Genomic DNA, 15,916 nt, shown 5'->3' with positions numbered 1-15,916 from the left:
AGTTGTAAGGGGCCAAATGATGACATCTGGATGATGCCCGTAATGGTGGGTGGAGCGCTCAACAAGGGCGATGGCGAGCTGCGCGAACAGGACGGATTGGGGGGTGATTTTGCGAAGCTTGCTTTTGGCTAAATGGACCCACAGGAGTGGACCGTCCTGCCAGATGAGGCCAGTGGGGGTCCCACAGGTGGGAAGGACAAGTCCTGCGAATGGCTTGTCTGGGTCTATTCGCTGGAGCAAGCAGTCCATTAGGGCAGAGTTGACACAGCTCAGGGCGCACTCTGCTTCATACGACAGGGTGACCCTCTTTGTGGGTGCCTGTGATGGTGGGCCAGTGGTCTGAAGGAGCTGGAACAGAGGCTGCAGCTGATGTGTGGTGACTGGCAGCGACAGGCGCAGCCAGTTGAGCTGGCCACAAAGCTGTTGGAGATCATGGAGCGTCATGGTTTTGGGGACGTTTATAAGCGGCGCCATGGGCGTGACTGTTTCCGAGATTTCAAAGCCCAAGAATTGAAACGGTGGGTGGAAAACGGCTTTCTCTATGTTGATCTGAAGACCGATATCTTTCAGATTGGAGAGAAGACTGGCAACTATAGCTTGTAGTTTTGGCTCGCTCGGATGGGCTACAAGGATGTCATCCATGTAATGCATGATAGTGGCCTCGGAGGTTAAGGGCTCAATAGCAGTAGCCACAAACAGCTGGCAGATGGCAGGGCTGTTCTTCATGCCTTGGGGGAGGACTTTCCACTGATACCGTTTGGCAGGCCGGTGGTGGTTGGGCTGGGGAACAGTAAAGGCGAACCGTGGGCGGTCCTCCGGATGCAGGGGGATAGAGAAGAAGCAGTCCTTGATGTCGAGGACTGCCACATACCAATCTCGCGGAAAGGCTGACGGGTGAGGCATGCCGGGCTGAGGAGAGCCCATGGGTTTGATGTGCTTGTTAACCTCTCGCAGGTCGTGGAGGAGGCGTGGCTTGCCAGATTTTTTGATGATGAAAAAAATGGGAGTATTGTATGGACTGGTGGAGGGCTCAACATGGCCAGCACGGAGCTGCTCTTCCACGAGGTCCTGAAGAATAGCTAGTTTCGGGGCAGTCATAGGCCATTGCTCCACCCAAATGGGTTCCTCTGTGTCCCATTGCAGAGGAACGGGTGCTGGAGGTCGAACGCGAGCAACGGCCAAAACTATTGGGGGGGCAGCGATGGCTGCGAAGTAAAAAGAACGGCGCCTGACTGGTGAAGAATGTCGCGCCCCCAAAGGACTTGCTTGATATCCCTGAGAACCAGGGGACGGAAGAACCCTGACCGTCCATCGGTGTTATGCCAGGCAAGATCTTCAGCCGCCTGTTGCGAGGAGGACTGGCCTGTGGTGCCTACGATGACGGGTCTGGCTGTGAGTGGGAAGTCACGAGCTTGGGAGAGTGGGATGCAGGAGATTTCGGCACCGGTGTCAAGAAGGCCGTCCATCCACTTTCCATTGACCTTGATGGTGAGGCGCGGCTGCGAAGCGGGCGACACGGGAACGGACCAGTGGATGCCTATGGGCGGGGCTGGCGCAGGGCGATTGGAGCCTCTTGGTGGCGGGGCTGAGGCTTGCCCCGCTGCCCGTTTAAAGGCTGTCTCGGAACACGGCAATTGCAAGCCCAATGATACCCTTTTCCACAGCGCGGGCAGGGGGTGGAGGGTGGCCGGGCGGCAGGAACAGGGCGCGGTGGTGGCACCATAGGCTGGACTACGGGTTGCGGCGGAGCCGGAAGGTTGGGGCACTCCCGAGCGAAGTGGCCCAATTCACCGCAGCGGAAGCAGGTGTTGGTTGTTTGGACTGCCGCGACAAAAGCCGCTGCAAGCGCAGATGCTTGCCCAGAAACTCCGGAGCATGCGAGGACCCAGTCTTGGAGCGGCTTGTCACGAAGGGGACGAATGATGGCTTTGCAAGCTGGGTTAGCCCCCTCCTGCAGGATGTCCTTAACGAAGGACTCGCGGGCTGCATTGCCGACAACTCGCCTCTCTGCAGCGGCCTGCACACGAGCTACGAACTCATTAAACGGCTCCTCGGGTTTTTGGAAAAGCTTCACGAGGGGCTCTGGGGCGGCCGCGGCGCACGAACGGAAGGCTCGAAAAACACAGTCACGGAGCTGGATGAAAAACCCAGGCGGGGTGGCAGTGTAGGCGCTGGGATCGCCGTAAGGGCCGAACCCGAGAAATGCGTTTGCAGGGTAATGCACACCCTGACGAGCATTGTCGGCAATCTGATTGTCGATCAGGACACCGAGATGGGCTCGCCAGTCAATGAATTGCCCGGGGGAGAGAACCGCTCGGGCTAGAGAGATCCAATCGTAAGGGATGCAGCGAGGGATGGTCATACGCTCGAGAAGGTCTTGGGCATGAGGGCTGGCAAGGCCATCCTCTTTTATCGCGTTGCGGAGCATTTGGATGTCTTTGGGAGAAAAGGGCACCCACGCTTGTGGGCTCTGCGGAGTGCGAGCGGGATTGAGGGGGAACATCTGAGCCAGAGGCGGAGTGGGGGAGGTGAGAAAGGCGGTGTCGTACGCTGGTGGAGGAGGATTCCCGATGCTCCCGCTATTGCTGGGGCAGGCGGGATGCGAAGCGGGCCATGGAGGTGAGGCATTGGCGGTGCCACCGGGCGCCGGCCAGGAGGGCGCGGCGGCAACGGTGTTCCTGATTGGCCAAGATGGCGGCACGGTGACGTCACGCCTGACATCACTTCTGGCCTCGGGCCAAGATGGTGGAGTGGCCACGTCATTTCCAGGTACAGGCCAAGATGGCACCGGAGGCTCTGCCGGTTTAGCCGAAAATGGTGATCGGCAGGCATCCGGGACGGGACCGGATGGCGGCGAGACAGGAAGAGGTGGGTAAGGGCAGGAAGAGGGCGCCGAGGAAGAAGAAGGAGGAGGTGCGCCATGTTGGCATTGTTTGCAGGACGCGGTGGGGGGGGGAGAAGGCGGGGCGTCGCCATGTTGGTTGGGGTCCGGATCGGAGGCTGTGGGGGGATCCAGTTCGAGCGCGGCCTCTAGCTGGGCGGACAGAGAACGAGTATCGTCGTCTCCATCAGGATCGCAGGTGAGAGGGTGGCTAGGCTCACAGGCGAGAGCGGAGGCAGGGGAGGGCACACCTTGGAGACAGGCGCGGATAGCGACGAGGGTCGGGATAAGGCCGGGGGGAAACTGCTTGCGATCGTGCTCCATAGCGGACGTCACCCGCTGAATTAAACGTTCATAGGTCTCTGGGCTCCAGAGAGCACAGGTGACGAGCCAAGGGTTAAAGGGTAGGAGAAGGTCCCAATACCGCTGTAGCTGACGGAGAGAGACCTTCACGTGGTGAGTCTCTAAGAGGGCAGCGAGCAGGCGGACTTGAGGAACCTGACGGGATGAGAGGGAGGCCCCCATCGCAGCAGAGGGCTCAGGAGGGGGGTGAAGGGAGCAACGCCGGAGAGTCCCTACCTTGAGCGGCGGCACGGGAGGACGGCGATGGGTCCCGTGCGAGGGGTCAGCAGCGGGCTGGCCAGACAAGGGGCCGTAGCTGGGGTCCCTGTTCGGGCGCCACCTGTTGGCCTCCGCTGCGGCGCTGCAGGCAGGTTGCTGCAGGCGAGTCGCTGCCGGGGATCGGGCCTACGCCACGGCCGGACCGGGGCGGCAGCGGGCGGCTCAAGGCTTGGGGGACGCGCGGTTCGATGGAGGAAAAACCACGGAGACGAGGTCTATGCGCAGGTCTGATTTTATTCGGGAAGTACATGGGGTTTTATAGTGTCATGGAGGCGGGGAGGTTGTGGGAGGGGCATGTCCACGGGGCAGCTGAGGATTGGCTGCAGAGGCAAGGGCGGACCTGCGGTTTATGACGTAAGCCATTGATGGCAGAGGGGGTTGTTTCCGAGGTTGTGCCGGGGCGGATACGGGATGAGGGCGGTTGAAATGAGGCGGGGAGAACAGCGATCGGCTGGGAGGGGGAAGATAACAGTGGCTGGGAGGAGGGGCGGAGGGAGGCAGCAGCACAAACTGCTGCTGAGAAGGGCCATAATACAGGGAGGTTACGAGGAACAGGCGGGCAAAGTGTAAGGAAGCGAAAGGCAGGGTGGGAGCAGGGGACATTGGGCTATCCATGGAGCTGGGGCAAGGGCTGGAGGAAGGAATAGTTGAACTCTGGGGAGGTTGAGGACTGTGAGAATACAATTGTGGAAGTGTTCTTTTGGCAACTATGGCAGGAAAATATCACTGATGCAGGGTGTCAGTGGTGCGGGGATATTTGGGGAAGAGTGCACCTGCGGCATGCCTTTATGGAATATGAATGTGTTCATGTTGTCATAGAGTGTTATTTCAGTGGGTGGAGACCCACAAAATAGCCAACTAATTATTAAATTCTCATCCTGGGGAGTCCAAATATCTAGAGTACATAAAAAGTGCCTAATAAAAGAAAGCAGACCAATAGGCCATGCCCTCCATATTAATGCTTGTAATCATGAACCTTATTTTTGTAAAATTGAAACTTAGCCTAATATCTATTGTCTCAGAGTTACCCCCTGAAAACCTCCTTGTTATTCAAATGTGACCTCTCCCTAAGCCAAGCTCAGCAAATAAACTCATTACCTTCTCCCTGGTGTGGTGTACAGTGCTCCTGGGGTTGAGCCTCCCTGGCACTGAGGGATTATTACAAATGAGCGATGCCTTTGGAAAAAGACCTTGCCCTAAAGGGTGGAAATTAAATACAATTATGGCTGAGATTTCAAAGTTAGGTGGGAGGTCATTCCAGAGGTTATGCTTATACATGCCTCAGGTGGCTGTCACTAAATTCCACAGTAAATAAAGCCTCAAATAAGAGTGCTCCTAAGAGTTCTAGAGACATCTGGACACTCTAGGCAAGGCACACAACCCCATGAAATCAGCCCACATTGGTGGGCATTACCTTGGAATATATGATAACCTATTTCCACAGTGTAACAGAGTTAGACTCATTTATAATTTCCCTACGCATGATTTTTCTACTCTTTTTATTTGAACCTATAGTTAGCACTATAACCATTAAATACAGAGACTTAAATCTTCAGTCTGTTCATGTGCCAGTTGAGCTGTGAATCTCAGCAGAGTTGCAGCTAACACCTCTCCATTTCATCAGACTTGACAGGGCAACTAACAAAATGGTGATGGACAACACCCATCCCAAAAAGCAAAGAGTGTTTATGGCCGCAAGGAAAACAGTTCCTTCCATCTGCCCCATAAGATCTAAGCCCTTCTCAATCTGAAGCAGAGCAGGCATCACCATCCAAAAATCCCCAAGATTGAGGAATGAACAAATGTAAGGGGGAAATGCAACCATGAACCAAAGTAGACTTGTTATTATAGTAATGGAACATTTTGTAACATTGATATAAAGATAGTTGTTACTAGAAGTTCTGAGGGGTAGGGGAGGGAAGACTAGGTGGAACATAGGGCATTTTGGGAACTTTGGAATTGTTCTGCATTGTATTGCAATGAGAGATACAAGCTGTTATACATTTTGTCAAAACCTATAAAATCATATGTTGCAAACTGTAAGCCATAATGTAAACAGACCATGGTTAATAACATGCTTCAATAAGTGTTTATCAATTGTGACAAATGTACCACCCTATATAAGATGTTATCAATAGGGGGAAGTGTGAGGGGGGTAGATATATGTGAATCCCCTACTTTTCTGATGTTACTTTTCTGTAGTCTAAAACTTACTTAAAAATAAATCTTAAAAAATTTTAAAAAAACAAGGCCGTTCACCCAGATTTGGTCTGTTCAGGTCAAATTTAGCTGATATTCTAAGGATTGTAAATTCCTACAAGCTTCAAAATAGTAGGGTTTCCCATAGTAATGGTTTACTTTCCTATAAAAGGGATGAGTTTGAAGTACTTTAAAATAACACAAAAGCAAACCAGCAAGATGGCAGAGTAAGGAGCCCCTAGAGTCAGCTCCTGCTGCAGGGCAGTTAGCAAACACCCAAAGTTCTTGAGCTAGCTGAAGCACTTGATTGGGGGCTCCAGGAGGCCAGAAGAGCATCCTGCGACATCCTTGGGGGAATGAAAGGAAGAGACTGCTCGTATGCAGAGAAGACTCGTAAGTAGAGGGCTCCACGCCATGGAGACCTGTGCCCATCCTCCACTGGAGGCACAAGCCGCCTCGGGAGCTGTTTCCCAGCTGGAATTGAAAGCTCCTCTTCCCCAAAATGGGGGAGGAAGGGATGGTTGGGCACCAATTTCAGCTATGATGAGGAAATTCAGTGGGCTACAGTATAATCCTGACAACAGCTAAGGTTTGAGCCTGTTCAGGTCAGAAAGAGACCTGGAGCAGCCATCTTAACTCCACACCTGGCACCAGGGGAAGCGGGGCAGACTGAAAATCCCAGTGCTGGTGGGGACCAGCTTCTTCCCATCCAGATCATATTGCAGGTCTAGCCTAGGCCCCAGTGCCACCTCCAGCAGGAAGGAAGCTGCAGGGACCTATATGAGCCTCTCCAAGAAATTACCAGCCGTGGAGGCCAGTTATTATCCTACTCTGGCGGCACAAGCCACCCTAGGAGGTGTTCTATGATGGGAATTGGAAGCTCCTTTTCCCAGAAATGGGAGGAGAAGATGGTTGGCTGCCGATTTCAGCTACTGATTGGGAGACTTGGCTAGCTAAGAGATAACCGTGGGAACAGCAGGGGTGAGAACCAGCCCAATTCAGAAAATGGCCAGTAGCCACCATTCTGACTCCACCTCCAGCCTGAGGGGAAGCCAGGCTGACAGTGTCTTTCACATAGATCAGCCTGCAGCCCGCCTAGGCTTCAGCCCCACCTTTGGTGGGGAGGAGACTGAGGAGCCCTACACCAGCCTATACAGATAATTGCAGGGAACTTTGGCTGGCATTGAATGAAAATCAGAAGTCTTCATAGATTGCTGCCCACACCTGCAGCTCCATCCCTGCCCCAGGTAGGGGAGAAAGGGATGTGAAGCTTCATCAGTCTCTCTGGGCAACTACAGTATAGGCCTGCACAAGGATTATTCCACATAGCTTTGACTGTCCCTACCCCTGGCAAAGGAGAAAGTTGAAGAAGCTTCATTGGTCCCTGGTGCAATGAGGGCAGCTTGAGCCTCCACAGCTTACAGCACCAACTACATGCTTGGCTCCTACTGCATAACCAGCAAGGGAGAAATGATAGGAAGCCCTAAACTAGAGAGAAAAACTGCACCCAGAAAAAATATTCTAGTAAGCCAGATGAAAAGACACCAACAAAAAATTACAATCCACACCAAGAAATAGGAAGCGATGGCCTAGTTAAGGAACAAGATAAGCCTCCAGATGACATAAAGGAGTCAAGACAACTAATTATAGATGTTCAAATAAATCTCCTTAATAAATTCAGTGAGATGACTAAAGAGATTAAAGATATTAAGAAGACATTGGGTGAGCACAAAGAAGAATTTGAAAGCATACATAGAAAAATAGATCCTATGGGAATGAAAGGTGCAATCAATGAAATTTAAAAAACATTGGAATCATATAATGGTAGATTTGAGGAGGCAGAAGAAAGGATTGGTGAGCTTGAAGAAATGGCCTCTGAAAGTGAACATACGAAAGAACAGATCAAGAAAAGAATGGAAAAAAATTGAACGAGGTCTCAGGGAACTAAATGACAGCAAAAGGCATGCAAACATATGTGTCATGTGTCCCAGAAGGAGAAGAGAAGGGAAAAGGGGCAGAAGGAATATTTAAAGAAATAATGGTAGAAAATTTCCCAACCCTATTGACAGACATAGATATTCCTGTCTAAGAAGCACAATGTGCTCCCATCCAAAAAAATCCAAATAGACCAACTCAAAGACACATACTCATCAGAATGTCAAAGGCCAAAGACAAAGAGAGAATTCTGAGAGCAGCTAGAGAAAAGAAATGCATAACATATAAGGGATATCCAATAAGATTAAGTTTCTCACCAGAAACAATGGAGGCAAAAAGACAGTGGTCTGATACATTTAAGATACTACAAGAGAAAAACTTCCAGCCAAGAATCTTATATTTAGCAAGACTGTCTTTCAAAAATGAGGGCAAAATTAGAATATTCACAGACAAACAGCCAAAGTTCCTGCAGTTATCTGCTTAGAAACAGAATTTCTAAGCAAGGGACCAGATTTTCAGGAAATACTAAATGTTGTGCTAAAACCTGAAAAGACAGGAGAGAGGGGCCTGGAAGAGAGTCTAGAAATGAAGATTATATAATAAAAGTAACTAAAAGTGTCAAAAGAGTGCTGAAAATAAAATATGACAGATAAAACTAAAATAGTCAGGAATAAATGTAACCAATGAGGTAAAGCACTTGTATTCAGAAAACTGCAACTCAATGTTAAAACAAATCAAAAAAGCCCTAAATAACTGGAAGAACATGGAATCATGCTCATGGATTGGAAGACTAAATATCATTAAGATGTCAATTCTACTCAAATTGAAATACAAATTTAATGCAATCCTGATAAAAATTCCATCAGCATTAAAGAAAATTTGAAAACACGATCATTAAATTTATTTGGAAGGGTAAGGAGTCCTGAATAGCCAGAAACATCATAAAAAGGAAAAGTGAACCCTCATCTCCAGACTTTAAATCATTACCTAACTATAGTGGTAAAACAGCATGGTACTGGCCTAAAGACAGACACAATAGACCAATGGAACCAAATTTATGGTTCAGAAACAGACCCTCACAGGTATGGTCAAGTGATTTTGACTGGCCTTTCAAACTCGCACAGCTCAGGCAGAACAATCCATTCAAAAATGGTGCTGAAAGAATTGGATATCCATAGCCAAAAGAAGGAAAGAGTACTTCTATCTCACACCTTATCCAAAAATTAACTCAAAATGGATCAAAAACCTAAAAATAAAAGCAAGAAACATAAAACTTCTAGAAGAAATTTTCGGAAAATATCTTGAAGACCTGGTGGTAGGTGGTAGATTTTTAAAGGAGATAAGAGGAGGTCTGAGTGGACTACTGATGTTTAATGTATGTAGAAGTTTTAATTAGCTTTACTGTAAAAGTGTGGAAATGTATAGAGTGGATGGTAACACACAGTGAGTAACAGCTAGTTTATAAATGGGGATGTGACTGAAAATGGTAGTCTAGTTATGTAAATGCCACTTGACAGAATGCTTGAGAATAATCTAGGAAATGGATAACACAGTAAACCAAGAGGTGGGTGAGAACTGTGGTTGATGGCACAGACACAAGAGTGTCCTTTGTTAGCTAGAACAAATGTATATCACTACTGCCAGGTGTTGGGAATGTGGAGAAGCATGGGAAAACTACAGCTGAAGTGACCTATATGGATTGCGGTTAGTAGTAATAATATAATACTCTTGCATCTATGCAAAAGATGTGCTGTGTTGATACTGTGGCAGTATGGAGAATGCCAGCCAAATGTACACTATGGACATGGCAATAATCAGATGATATTATTTTATCTGTAGCAAATGACACACCACATTGTAGTGTGTTGATGGAGGGGTGTTGTTTGGGAATTCTGCACATGTGCATGATTGTTTAAGTTTACAACTTCTGTCATAAAAAATATATTTAAAAAATAATAATAGGGTGGGTTGGGGAAAAAACACACCAAATGTAAGATAAGAACTATGATTACTAGTAAGATTTTGACAATGTCCTTTCATTGTTTATAACGAATGTCTCATGACAGTGGAAGGTGTTGGTGGAGGGTTGATGTATGGGACCCCTGTATGATGTTATGCAGGTTTGCTTTGTAAGTTCACAACTTTTACTCTACACTTAATTGTTTATGTATGTTCATATATAAATGATATAAAGATAATAATCATATTGGTTAGGGGAAAAATACTTTGTTTAGTAGTAATATTTTGACAATACTTTTTAACCACTAGTTAAAAAGGTTTACACTGGCCATGTGGTGCAGCAGTGCTCCAGAATATATTCTCTAGGTGCAGTGGATGTGCCACAATGATGGAAGAGGTTGTAGATGTGGGAGGTGGGCGCGGTGGGGGGTTAATGGGGACTTCATATTTTTTGAATGTAACATTTAAAAGATAATAAAGAAGGAAAAAACTATAAAATGTGACTCAAAAAAAAGGTTTAAAAATAATGCAAGTTATTGGTAGTAGGGTGAGATGTTATACATGTTTAATGTTATATATGTTTGTTTTGTAAGTTCACAACTATTATACATTTATTGTTTATGTTTATGTATGAATGATATAATTAAATAAATTTTTAAAATTAAAGTGTGTTTTGCTCATTTGGTGTGTGTTTACTTTGTATGCATGAAGTCCTGGGTTCAATCCCTGGTTACTCTTTAAAAAAATAAGGAGTAGGGAAGCGAATGTGGCTCAAGTGATTGGGCTCCTGTGTGCCATATAGGAGGTCCAGGTTTCAATTCCCTGGGCCTCCTGGTGAAGCCAAGCTGGCCCTCACGGCAAGCTAGCCCGAGCAGAGAGCTGGCCTGTGCAGAGTGCTGGCCCACGGGGAGTGCTGGCCCACGCAGCAGTGCCCGCACAAAGTGGTGGCCCATGCGGAGACCTGGCATAGCAAGATGACACAACAGAAAGAGACATAGAGAAGAGACAATAAGAAACACAGCAGACAGGGGGGTTGAGGTGGTGCAAGAGATTGAGAACCTCTCTTTCATGCCAGAAGGTCCCAGGATTGGTTCTCGGTGCTGCCCAAATAGAAGACAAGCAGACACAGAAGAACACACAGTGAATGGACACAGAAAGCAGACAGTGAGTGCAAAACAATGGGGCGGTGGGGGGAGAGGGGGGTGGTGATAAATGAATAAATAAATCTTAAAAATAAGGAATGCATCCTTGAAAAAAAGAAGTTGTTAATGGGGGAAAGTGGGCAAGAAGGAGGGAGTGGTGTATATCAGTGTCCCCTGTACTTTTGATTTGACATTTATTTAATCTAAAGCTTCTTTAAAAATAAAAAAATAACTATTGAAAGGTGGAAAGTTTTTGGACATATCTTCACATGGAGTATTAAATTATTTCTGAAGCAAAATTAAATAATATATTTTTATTTTAAGTTCACGCATTTGCATTTGATTCCAAAGGAATATTTAGTGGTTTTTTTCCCCTTAACACAATCTTCTGTAAAATAATACATACATACATACATGCATACATATATATATATATGTAGTCTATGTTCTTTTAGTAGCACGCTTTTTAGGTAATCAGATACTCAATTTTCAAGGTTCTCTTATGTGTTCCTGTGTATTTTTAGCCAAGGTACACTGCAATATTATTGAGACAACTGATGATCTCCTTTGTTAGAAGTGACTATATATTGCCAGGCCTGACCCATGGAGTGGAGTTATACTGGCAAATATAACAGACAGTTTGTCAGGTCCAGTGCACTATAAAGGCTAGTTTAGAAGAAAGAATTTAAAGGAAAAAAGCCTACAAGAGTAATTGGTATACATAATCCTTAAGGAATTAATTTGTGGAGATGGAAAAGCTCTTTTGAAAAGTACTGTTAATTTCTTAATAAAATAGTTGGGCAAAGTCTTAAATTACTGGTAGAAATAGAAATAGTTTTAGATATTTCTTCAGGATGAAGAACCATATACCCCTGAGACATCACAGTACCTGCTGTGCCCCAGGAATAAAGCAAAATTAACTAAACTTGATTTTTTTTTCTCAAGTATTTTTGAGCAGAGATGATGTGCCAGGTGTTGTGCTAGTTTGTGCACATGGAATTGTGAAAAAAAACCTGCAGTCTTTGACCTTAATGATTTGAAATCTAAACAAATTGTGTTAGTATGTGAATCTAATATGTGGGATTTTAGAAGTTAACCATTTTATATTTGATTGAGAACAGTGTGGTCTAAAAAAGCCTCTCTGGGGAAGCAGACTTGGCCCAAAGGATAGTGCATCCGCCTACCACATGGGAGGTCTGCGGTTTAAACCCCGGGCCTCCTTGACCCATGTGGAGCTGGCCCATGTGCAGTGCTGATGTGCGTGAGGAGTGCCCTGACACTCAGGAGTGTCCCCCGCGTAGGGAAGCCCCATGTGCAAGGAGTGTGTCCCGTAAGGAGAGCCGCCCAGTGCGAAAGAAAGTGCAGCCTGCCCAGGAATGATGCCGCACACACGGAGAGCTGACACAACAAGATGACGCAACAAAAAGAAACACAGATTCCCGGTGCCACTGGTAAGAATAGAAGTGGTCACAGAAGAACACACAGTGAATGGACACAGAGAGCAGACAACTGGGGGGAGGAGGGGAAGGGAAGAGAAATAAATAAAAAATAAATCTTTAAAAAAGCCTTTCTGAGGAACTGGTATTAAAAATTGATCAGTACTGATATTGTGGAGCTATCCACAGAGGCCATGGCACTGCTTCTCTCCAGCGGCCCAGTGTTCCCACTATACCTGCTACCTCAAGTGGTGCCAGGCTGGCCAGAAGGAGTCAGTTCTCATGGGAAGGTTACAGCAGAATTCATAGAAGTAAAGAATTTTTAAAGAAGGTAACAAAAAAAGAAGGAAAATGCTGAAACCAATCAACATAAGAGTAACTAAGTGGATTCTGAGCTGTAATATGATACTGAGCACAGTACAATTAGGCAAACAACTTTTGACTCAGCGGGAAAACAGTTCATTTATGTGAAGTCTGGTTTTTGGGCTGTGTTATGTGGATTGCAAGTGTTATTCTTGGCTTAAACTAAATAAAAAAGTGATACAGCTTGTTAAAACAGACAATCCTTTACAGTTCAAGTTTAGAGTCTAAATTTTTTCCTGAAGTTGTTTCTGAGGAATTAATTCAAGAAATAACCTACAGACTTTTCTTTTTGCAAGTGAAACCATCTTAAATCATGAGATATATTGCCCACCAGAAACTGCAGTTCTTGCGACGTCCAATGCTGTCCTAGCCAAGTATGGAGAGTATAATAAAAAGATTTATAAACCAAGCTACTTAATGATAGACTCTTAATCCAACATGTTTTGGAACAACACAAACTGACAAAGGAACAGTGGGAAGAGAGAATACAGAATGGGCATGAAGAACATAGAAAATACTAAAGGAAGGTGATTGAATACCTGAAGTTTGTACAAGATCTAGAAATGTATGGAGTCAACTATTTAGAAATAAAAAATAAAAAGAACTGAATTGTGAATAGGTGTTGATGGGTTGGGTGTGAATATTTATGAGCATGATGACACCTATGTTGGTTTTTCCAGGACAGAAATCAGAAATATTTCATTTAGTGACAAAAAATAATTGTTATAAAGCCAATCAGCAAAAAGGCAACTGATTTTGTTTTTTAATGCACGTCACCTGAGAATCAATAAGCAGATTTTGACTTTGTGTATGGGAAACCATGGACTATATAAATGCAAAGATGGAAGCAAGCCTGATACTACTGAAGTACAAGATGAAAGTACAGGATTGGAGAAGAAACATCAGAAGCAGTTGGAAAGGACAGAATTAAAGAATGAAAAGAAGAGAAATAGCAGAAAAAGGAAAGAAGAGAATGTGAAAAGGAAGAACTAATGGAATGTCTAGGGCAAATGGAAGGACAATGAAAGGCCAGAAAGAACTAGAAGAACAAGCTTACAAAGCTCTTGAGTAGGACCAGGAATGGAAATAAGCAAAAGAAGCAGCAGAAGGGCCTGAAAAGGAGCATTGAGCTGTTGAAGTGGCCAAGTCTACTGTAGCAAAAAAGGTTTTTGATCAGATGAAGAATCAGAAACAGCTAATAGCAGAACTTGCTGAATTTACTACCAAGATTTCATTTCTTGAAGAAGCCAAGACAAAAAGGAATAGAAAGCTGCTAAGTGGCAACCCAAAGCGTTTGCAGCCTAGGAGGACTTGGAAAAGACCAAAGAAGAGTTAAAAACTGTTTGATCAGCCCCACCCCACCACCCCACCACGTCATTCCTCTAACAGAAAACAAGGATGTTAAACATGAGAATAATGCACAGGTTAGTGCTGAATTATCAAAGGGGTGTATTAGCCAAAGAGATGCTGATGCAAAGTACCAGAATTCTGTTGACTTTTATAAAGGGTATTTATTTGGGGTAGAAGCTTACAGTTACCAGCCCCTAAAGAGTTATAACTTAAGGAATCATAAGAGATACTTATAAGAGGTCAATCATAACTTCCCACCTTTCATTTCTGATTTTTATTTATTTGCATCTTCTCTCTTTTTACCTTTGTTAGTCTAGCTCTAAGGGTTTGTCAATTTGGTTGATTTTCTCAAAGAATCAGCTTTCGGTGGTGTTGATTTTCTCTGTTCCTTTTTTGTTGTTCACAGTTTCATTAATTTCTGCTCTAATCTTTATTATTTAGTTTGGATTTATTTGCAGTTCTTTTTCTTTATTCTCCAGTTGTTCAGTTAGATCTTTGATTTTAACTCTGCCTTTTTAAATATAGGCATTTAGGGTTATAAATTTCCCTCTCAGCACTGCCTTTGCTGCATCCTGTAAGTTTTGATAAGTTGTGTTCTCATTTTTGTTCTTCTCAATATATTTACTAATTTCTCTTAGTTTCTTCTTTGACCCGCTGATTGTTTAGGAGTGTGCCTCCACACATTTGCAAATTTTCCCCTTTCCCATCTATTCTTAATTTCCAGTTTCATTCCTTTATTACCTGAGAAGGTGCTTTAAAATTTCAATCTTTTCATAGTTATTGATACCTGCCTTGGGACCCAATATATTGTCTACCTTAGAAAGATCCATAAGCACTTAAGAAGAAGGTATAACCCACTGATTTGGTATGCAACGTTATGTATATGTCAGGTGTTGCGTGTTTGTCATGTTGTTCAGTTTCTCTGTTATCTTGTTGATCTTCTGTCTAGCTTTTCTAATTATGTGAGTGGTGTGTTGAAGTCTGCAACTGTTATTGTAGAGATGTCTGTTGTCTTTTTCTCCTTTCATATTTTCCAGAGTTGGCCTTGTGTATTTTGGGGCATCCTGATTAGGTGCATAGATATTTGTGACTGTTATTTCTTTCTGGTGGAGTTTCCCTTTTATTAATATATAGTGACCTTCTGTATTACTTGTAACGTTTTTGCATTTACAGTCTGTTTTGTCCAATATTAGTATAACTACTCCTGTTCTTTTTTGGTTACTGTTTGTATGATTCATCTTTTCCCAACCTTTTGATTTGAGCTGATATCCCTGGTCTTAGGTGAGTCTTTTGTAGGCAGCATATAGATGGCTCATACATTTTTTAATTCATTCTCTCAGCCTATATCTTTTGATTGGGAAGTTTAATCCATTCACATTCACATATATTACTTTAAATGCATTATTTACTTCCACCATTTTATCCTTTGGTTTTCATATGTCATATCTTATTTTTGCCTTTTTCCTTTTGTTACCCTTTCTACTAGTCTTGCGTTCTACACTCACTCTCCTCCAAACAACATTCTCCTGTCTTTTTTTTTTTCGGACTGTAAGGTTCCCTTTAATACTTCCTGCAAGGGTGTATTCTTTTTTATGAACTCTCTTAGTTTCTGTTTGTAAATGTTTTAAACTAACCTTCATATATAAAGGACAGTTTTTCCTGATAAAGAATTCTTGGCTGGCAATTTTTCTCTTTCAGTATCCTAATCATATCTCACCACTGTCTTTTTGCCTTTGTCATTTCTGATAAGAAATCTACAATAAGTCTTATTGGACATTCCTTGTATGTGATGGTTTGCTTCTCACTTGCTGCTCCAGAATTTTCTCTTTATCTTTGACGTTTGACATTCTGAGTAGTATGTGTCATGGAGTAGGTCTATTCACATTTATATCTATTAGTATACACTGTACTTCTTGGGCATGTAAATTCATTTCTTTCATGAGACTTGGGGAATTTTCAGCCATTATTTTCTCAAGTACTCTTTCTGCCCCTTTTCCCTTCTCATCTCCTTCCGGAACTCCCAGGACATG

The 15,916-nt window shown here is 44.5% G+C and overlaps 2 pseudogenes; both read left to right on the top strand.

Annotated features, from left to right (window-relative positions):
• The window catches only part of LOC139438855 (zinc finger protein 37A-like), a 74,846-nt pseudogene that overhangs the window by 42,113 nt on the left and 16,817 nt on the right, over positions 1-15,916 (top strand).
• On the top strand, positions 1,320-14,122 carry LOC101441384 (radixin pseudogene; annotated as a pseudogene).

The sequence above is a fragment of the Dasypus novemcinctus genome, chromosome 4, assembly GCF_030445035.2.
Source record: "Dasypus novemcinctus isolate mDasNov1 chromosome 4, mDasNov1.1.hap2, whole genome shotgun sequence".
NCBI classification, from domain to species: domain Eukaryota; kingdom Metazoa; phylum Chordata; class Mammalia; order Cingulata; family Dasypodidae; genus Dasypus; species Dasypus novemcinctus.
This window is presented reverse-complemented; position numbering and strand designations above follow the sequence as displayed.